The following is a 7,638-nucleotide window of genomic DNA, read 5'->3' as shown; positions in this document are numbered from 1 at the left end:
CCTACCACACGCCACTGTTCTCACAACGGACGCGGGAATCACGTGATGAATGGCGTGGTACACAAACACTTAGGCACACAGTAAAAGTTTTTACACCCAAAAGGGTGTAAAAAGGGTGTATTTTGATTTTAACACCCTTGCTTACACCCTTTCACACCCTTTTGTCATTATTTTACAATACTACACCCTATATATAGGGTGCGTACATCTTTTGCACCCTCCGATTGGCACCAAGGGTGTTTCTTTATGCTCAAGACGGGTGTAAGTGACTCACAAATATGTATGCGTACACACATGTGTGCGCATGCGTCTTCGACAAAGGCTATATATAACATGCCCAGAGCATTGGTGATAATAAAGGCGCTTTATTCGGTAATACAGTGTTCAAGGCAATTCATGTTAAATGTATCTATCGTAAAGTATTAAAATCCATATGTACTTATTGCAATCGGCTAGCTTTCATTTTCAATTTAAAGAGCTTGCGGTAATTACAAAATTCAAGTGAGCCTGTACGCAAAATGCACCCAGTAAGAGCGAACTTGGTGAGCGAATCAAGTTTTTAAGATATTCCTTCGAAAAGTGCTTGCATGACGTTCTCCTTTCTATTTTTCGAGAAAAGCTTTTTGGTGCATATATGTGGAACACCAGTGCATTATGCGACACTATTCAGGTGTATATTTTGCGAGGCTGGTGCCGCTGACAGCATTTCTGTCAAATGGCTAAACTTCACATACTGTCTCGCTTCAATATTGAAATAACAATATGCCCTATCAAAATATTAATGAAAAAGTATTTTTATGGATATCAGTCCTCGTAAAATATACGTTCTAACATTGATAAAAAGTTATGACACAACTCATTATTTACCCGTTCATTACATGCACCAACCACCCCAAATTAGCACTACACTAGATAGATTGCAGTGCACTGCATTGCAACACAGGGGCACTGGGGTTTGCCATCCCCAGTAGGAAATCGGACGCTTGTCTGGTTGACTTGCTTGCCTTTCCTCTCCTTGCTTTTTCTATCTCTTTGAACAAACTGCACTACCTTGTCGAAGAGGAAGCGTTATCCTCTTTCAGAGTTAAATAATTTGTCGAGCAATAATTTTACAGTTCCAGCAACTACAGCATAAACTGGAAAACGAAACCGAATCTGATTTGTTCTCCGTGCTCACAGAGCGCGTCACCAGGGGGCACCGTGCGCTGCGCCTCCGGTCTCGAAGGATCTAACAAGCGGTTGATGCAGCTGCGAATCTGTAGTCAGTCGGTTTTTATCGTTTTATGTTGTGCAGATTGTTAGTTCACCGTAAATATGTCTTGATTTGTACTCAAGAGTGGAGCAAGGCCCCAAGGAACAGAGATTGACGCAACGGGAGCGAAGAACAGAAGCGATGGATGGTTACGCTGGTTGACTCTCGGCATGTTCAAAATGGCGAAGTTCCGAATTTGTCGCTGTGTGACGTGCGCGTGTGTGCTCGTGATGTGCCGTCATAGCGCGGGGATATTTGTGCTGAATGTGTTTCACTTCGTCTACAAAACTCTGCACGCAATGGCATCGAAGAAGTCGTGTGTTCAGGTGCACGTATGTGCATGCTTGGATACGGAAAGCCTGCCCTCAACGGTAGCGCTGAGCTCAGTCGTGTTGGCTCAGCGCTACCCCCTCAACGGATGTTCAACAGTCTACGTGCTCGTAACTTGCTGACGAGGTAAGCCCGTTGTCATCTTGTTTGTATGTGGTAAGCCGGCGTCGCAATCAGAAATATTGTTTAGAAAATGCCAGTAAACGGCGTCTTACGGCAAAAAGGACGCGTGAATGGGAAAAAGGATTACGTTCGGGGTAGATTATTCGTTGGCATCACCTATTCTCGCACGGGCGCGTTACGTCGGATGGACATACTCACGACTGCGGCGCTCGTGCTGTATCAGTCATGCCGGATTATATAGCTTTCTCGCGCCTCTACCTTCAAAATAACATCACTGATTTTCCCGGGGGAGCAGTAGGGGCCGTAGTGGAGACCGGGGCTACTGTCCTGGAGCAGTATTTTCGCTCATGCCAGCCTTTTCGTATGTGTTAAGCTTCTCTGCAGCCTAAATTGTTTGCAGTTAAGGCTGCATGACATTATACTTGCTTGCATAAGTGTCACAGCTGTCATCCGTTCGTCGTTGGCGCGAAGTCAATCGACGGGGTATACAAGCCGGTTGGTCGTTCCGTATGCTCTCCGTGACTTTTCAAAACATATTAACTCAAAGAAAATGCCTAAACTGCTCCCCCAGGAAAATCAGTGATGGTATTTTGAAGGTAGAGCGCCGTAAGGCGTGAGAAAGGTATAATCTGGCATGGCTGACCCGCAGGCGCGGGAATGGCTGTCCGAAATACCGCGCCTGTGCGCGGAGAATAGGTTACGCTAACGAGGAATTTACCACGTTTTATCTGCATGGTAGTGCGGTCCCCTCGATCGCGATCGAAATTTTCTGTGTGACGATTATAACCTCTTGGTTTGTGATTGCTATATTCAGCACTTTTATAAAACAAAAATATTGTTGAATCAAAGGTAAACAGAGGTTTTACAAGTAAAAAAGAACATGAATTTTGTGCAATTGTATTGCACATATCCGTGTGATCGTTGAAGCTAACACGAATTGTCATCTGTTTACAGACCTCCTTGCTGTTGCAACTCTGAGGACAATTGCTTCAAATGGGCAGGAACAACCAGCACTGCCAGCGCTATTTGTACATGAGGACGTATGTTCCTTCACATTTTTGTTAATGAAACCGGATCTAAACAATGCTGTAATTCCTCAAATGGCTTCAATCGTAGAAACAGTTTGGCAACTGTATAAAGATCCAGATGCTTTTTTTTAAATGTGAACTGACATGCTACCTAATTTCACCACCTATTTATTCATTTTTATTTATTCATGCTACCGGTAAAGGCCCTCACAGGGAGTGTATTACATGGGGGGGGGGGCGTGATACAATCATTAATAAGTGATGTACATATTAGGAAGAACAACAACAATACATGTATAAATAATAAAAAACAGCAATTAAATCATAAGTCAATATACAAAACGTAAGGATGAACAAACGAACAATTTTGAACTGCTCTTGCACTCGATGTGAGGAGCATCTATGCTGCAAAAATGACCTTGCTTGGATTACACAGGTTATTCGAATAATGCTGGGTTGTGTTAAGCTTCTCTACAGCCTACATTGTTTGCAGTTAAGGCTGCATGACAATATACTTGCTTGCATAAGTGTCACAGCTGTCACCCGTTCATCGTCGGCGCGAAGTCAATTGACGGGGTATACAAGCCGGTTGGTCATTCCGTATGCTCTCCGTGACTTTTCAAAACATATTAACTGAAAGAAAATGCCTAAACTGCTCCCCCGGGAAAATCAGTGATGGTATTTTGAAGGTAGAGTGCCGTAATGCGTGAGAAAAGTTTCTGGCATGGCTGACCCGCAGGCGTGGGAATGGCTGTCCAAAATACCGTGCCTGTGCGCGGAGAATAGGTTACGCCAACGAGGAATTTACCATGTTTGAACTACATGGTAGTGCGGTCCCCTCGATCGCGATCGAAATTTTCTGTGTGACGATTATAACCTCTTGCTTTGTGATTGATATATTCAGCACTTTTATAAAACAAAGATATTGTTGAATCAAAGGTAAACAGAGGTTTTACAAGTACAACAAGAACAAGAATTTTGTGCAATTGTATTGCACATATCCGTGTGATCATTGAAGCTAACACGAATTGTCATCTGTTTACAGACCTCCTTGCTGTTGCAACTCTGAGGACAATTGCTTCAAATGGGAAGGAACAACCAGCAGTGCCAGCGCTATTTGTACATGAGGACGTAAGTTCCTTCACATTATTGTTAATGAAATCAGATCTAAACAATGCTGTTTATTCCTCAAATGGCTTCAATCGTAGAAACAGTTTGGCAACTGTATAAAGATCCAGATGGTTTTTTTTTAAATGTGAACTGACATGCTACCTAATTTCACCAGCTATTTATTCATTTTTATTTATTCATTCTACCGGTAAAGGCCCTCAAAGGGAGTGTATTACATAGGGGGGGGGGGGCGATACAATGATTAATAAGTGCTGTACATGTTAGGAAGAACAACAACAATACATGTATAAATAATAAAAAACGGCAATTAAATCATAAGTCAATATACAAAACGTAAGGATGCACAAACGAACAATTTTGAACTGCTCTTGCACTCGATGTGAGGCGCATCTATGCTGCAAAAATGACCTTGCTTGGATTACACAGGTTATTCGAATAATGCTGGGTTGTGTTAAGCTTCTCTACAGCCTACATTGTTTGCACTTAAGGCTGCATGACATTATACTTGCTTGCATAAGTGTCATAGCTGTCACCCGTTCATCGTCGGCGCGAAGTCAATCGATGGGGTATACAAGCCGGTTGGTCTTCCATACTCAAACGAACAGAGTGAAAGAGTCAGAGTCGGGAGTAAAAAAAAACAGATATTTTTCGCCAGATAAGTATACACAATTAATAAAATAATAAAAAAGACACAATACAAACACACCTGGGGCGCTATAACGTAAAATGATTCCACACAGTTTTGATTGCAAACTCCTGATGTCACCGATGCAAGCATCGGGCGGTGACCCGCGGCGTTGTCTGAACAACTCAATCAAGCACTCTCCTCGTTTATAGGAGGTCACCTTTGTTCGCTTTGAAAACCAATAACATTGCTTATACTGTGCGGTTAGATAAGCACATAACAGCATTTCACTAAAATAATGTTCAAAAGAAAACAACGATGTCATACGCGTGGCCGGGCAGCAGCAAGACCATAAACCGTGAAGTCGGCGCGCGAAGCTTTCCAGAAGAATGCTGGCGGGCCGATCTTGCTGAGGTGGCTGCAATTGCTGGGCTGGATTTCCCGGGAGTCTAGATTTGACGTCTTCTCTCAAGCAGGTTGAGCTAATTTAAGGCGATCTACCGTGAGCTTCGTTGCAGACGTTGGTTTGTAGTCTCGTACGTCAACTAGTTCCTCGAAATTCCGACGTGGCCAGGCAGCCCAGGAGATACTGGACGGCACTAGCCCCCTGATGGCTTCTCAGCAGCACAGGTTCAGCTTCTAGAATAATTAGCTGGGAACAAAACGTGCGCTTAAATAGCCTCTCCTTTCTCTAGTTCCCTATGTAGGGGAACTGCCGGTATGCAGAGTTCACCTAATTAATTCATGACTCCCCCCCAAAATCTTGGCCGTGTCCCTTTCAACATGGACGAAGGATGGTAGATTGCCCTCTCTCCAAGGTCGAGCCCCGGCACTGCATGCACCACACGGACCCACACTTCTAGGTCCGTTAATCGGCGTGTCGATGTCTCGAAATGAGATGCCACTCCGTGGGGCCACGACATTTTTGACGCCCAGTAATCGGCCTGTCGCCTTCTCGAAATTATACGCCACACAGTGAGGACACGACGTTTTTTTTTTGGCGGCCGTTAATTGGCGTCAAAACCACTCGAAATCTCTCGAAAATATACCGCTCCGTGACAAGCATAGCAACCCCTTTATATTGTGCTTACACAAAAGCATTAATATACTTTCATGATCAGTAAGCTTTCTTTGTTGTCATTGCAGGACGAGAGGGTTCCACTCACCCCCTGTGTGGTGTATTCTGGCCACAACCTGGATCAGGCAGAGTTTCTCCACCTCTGTGTCGACAAGGAGCGGCTGTTCATGGTCAAAAATGCGGAGGAAGGGGTCATCGCAATCATGAGTGCATTTTTTTTATTGAACATAGTATATGGGCCTAAATACTTCAACACCAGTGCAGTACTGGAACGATTGTTTTTTCGTTTGAATGTAATAATGCCAAGTGGTTGTTACAAAGTTTGTGAACAGAGTTGTGCAGGCAATGCGACACCGAGGTTCATGTACGTTACCATACGAATGCTAGCCTGACAATTTTGTGCAATAGCTTGAGCAATAGTTTTGTGCAATTTTTAATGTATCATTTTCTTTCTTTTTGATCACGATAATAGCATGATCCAGTAACTTCTTCCGCTGCTTGTGCCAACCACCTATAAACTGCACCTTTTTTTGTTCTGATGACTTGACAGACAATGTAATAGTGCCCAAGTGTAGGTCAGCAAAAAACAAACGGGGTGTACTGTAGTCTGCAAGTACTTATCGAAAACGTTCCTGGGTGTTGCTATGTGCTGAAAAGAATATTACAATACGTCTAGTTCTAATAAGTCTGCCTTAACATTAATATGTGTGAAACAATTGTCAGCAGTTTTATACAAAGATTATAGCTTGCTTGCTCTTCCTTAACATAGTTTGTTTATGAAACCTATTTGCCAGTCAGGGAACAATGTCCCAGTTTATAAGTACTGCATGATACAACTGTTAACGTTTGTATTCATTTATAGGGCACATCAACACTGGCAGCCAGTGCTCAACTTTTCGTAACATGCTGCTTGGTCAATATTTTATATTTTGCGCATGTGTTGCATTGTGTAACCTACCCAATACAAGTGAAAGTTTTTGTGGTTTGACTGTCCTTTTATGAACTATGTTTTATGTTTATTATGTATAACTTAGCAGCTGAGGCCTGACATACTAGTCAAAACGCAGCAGAGTATCCAATTTTTATAAGGTTTTACAAGGTTTTTACAAGTTTTGGATTGTAAAACAATGTTGCGTGGAACAATTATCAGGCTGAAGTACTGTTGCATTCTCATGAATACCGGCAGCCTTTGCTTAACCTTTATGAATCTGCTGGCAGGCTGTAGTATCTTTAGCTCGTTTAGTTTTTGTACATGTGTTGCCAATGTCTCATCCGAGTGAAAGCTAGTCGCTTATATACTACATATACTGGTGTTTCTACAAAGAATTTACGTAATATTTAAAAATAGCCGTTCTGAAGTACAAGGACGGCTCGTTAGAAGACAGCAATGCTGTCAGTGGTGCCGACCATGGGTGGATGGGTGATATCTGGTAATTAGTTGCTAATTAACAATCTAATATATCTTACTTTTCGTTTCAGCAGACTCATTGTAACCAGGAAATTAAAGCAAGCTCTCTGCACAAGACATGTGAACTTTTGGATCTGGAAAAATACAATTACCCGCAGAACTGTGGCGTGATGAATTTAGGCTGTCTGAGCACGCGAAACTGAAACTGAGATGCTGCTGAAACTCAAGGCAACATTTTGCTTACGTCGCCCAGCAGCGGGCTACCTGCACACTGCACGAATCCCTATTGCTGCCCACTGTTGGGTGATGTGAGCAGAACGCCCCCTCGAAGGGCGCGTCTTTGTGCTCACTGTAGCCTCGGGTACAGTTTCGCGTGCTGTGATAGCCAAAGTTCATCGTGCTGCAGTTGTGTGGGTAATTGCATTTTTTCCAGATTCTAAAGTCTATATGTGTTGTGCAGAGAGCTTGCTTCAATTTCCCGATTACGATGAGTCCATTCAAACTAAAAATAAAATGTATTTTTGTTATTTAGCAACTAATTACCATGTATCACCCATAACCTCGTGGTCGACACTGCTGGTGGCATGTCTCCAAAGGAACCGTTGTTTTATTTCAGAACGGCTGTTTTTACATATCAGCAATGTGTAGAAACACCCTTACAGA

General features: G+C 43.0%; 1 long non-coding RNA gene across 1 annotated transcript; it reads left to right on the top strand.

Moving 5' to 3' along the window:
- Positions 1 to 587: 587 nt before the first annotated feature.
- Positions 588 to 6,189, top strand: LOC119443781 (uncharacterized). Its single transcript, XR_007465868.1, has 3 exons — positions 588 to 1,708; positions 3,779 to 3,864; positions 5,636 to 6,189. It is a non-coding gene; the product is annotated as an uncharacterized LOC119443781 (long non-coding RNA).
- Positions 6,190 to 7,638: the final 1,449 nt, after the last annotated feature.

The sequence above is a fragment of the Dermacentor silvarum genome, chromosome 3 (assembly GCF_013339745.2).
Source record: "Dermacentor silvarum isolate Dsil-2018 chromosome 3, BIME_Dsil_1.4, whole genome shotgun sequence".
NCBI lineage: Eukaryota > Metazoa > Arthropoda > Arachnida > Ixodida > Ixodidae > Dermacentor > Dermacentor silvarum.
Note: the sequence above shows the minus strand (reverse complement) of the source record. Positions and strands in the feature narration are given on the sequence as shown.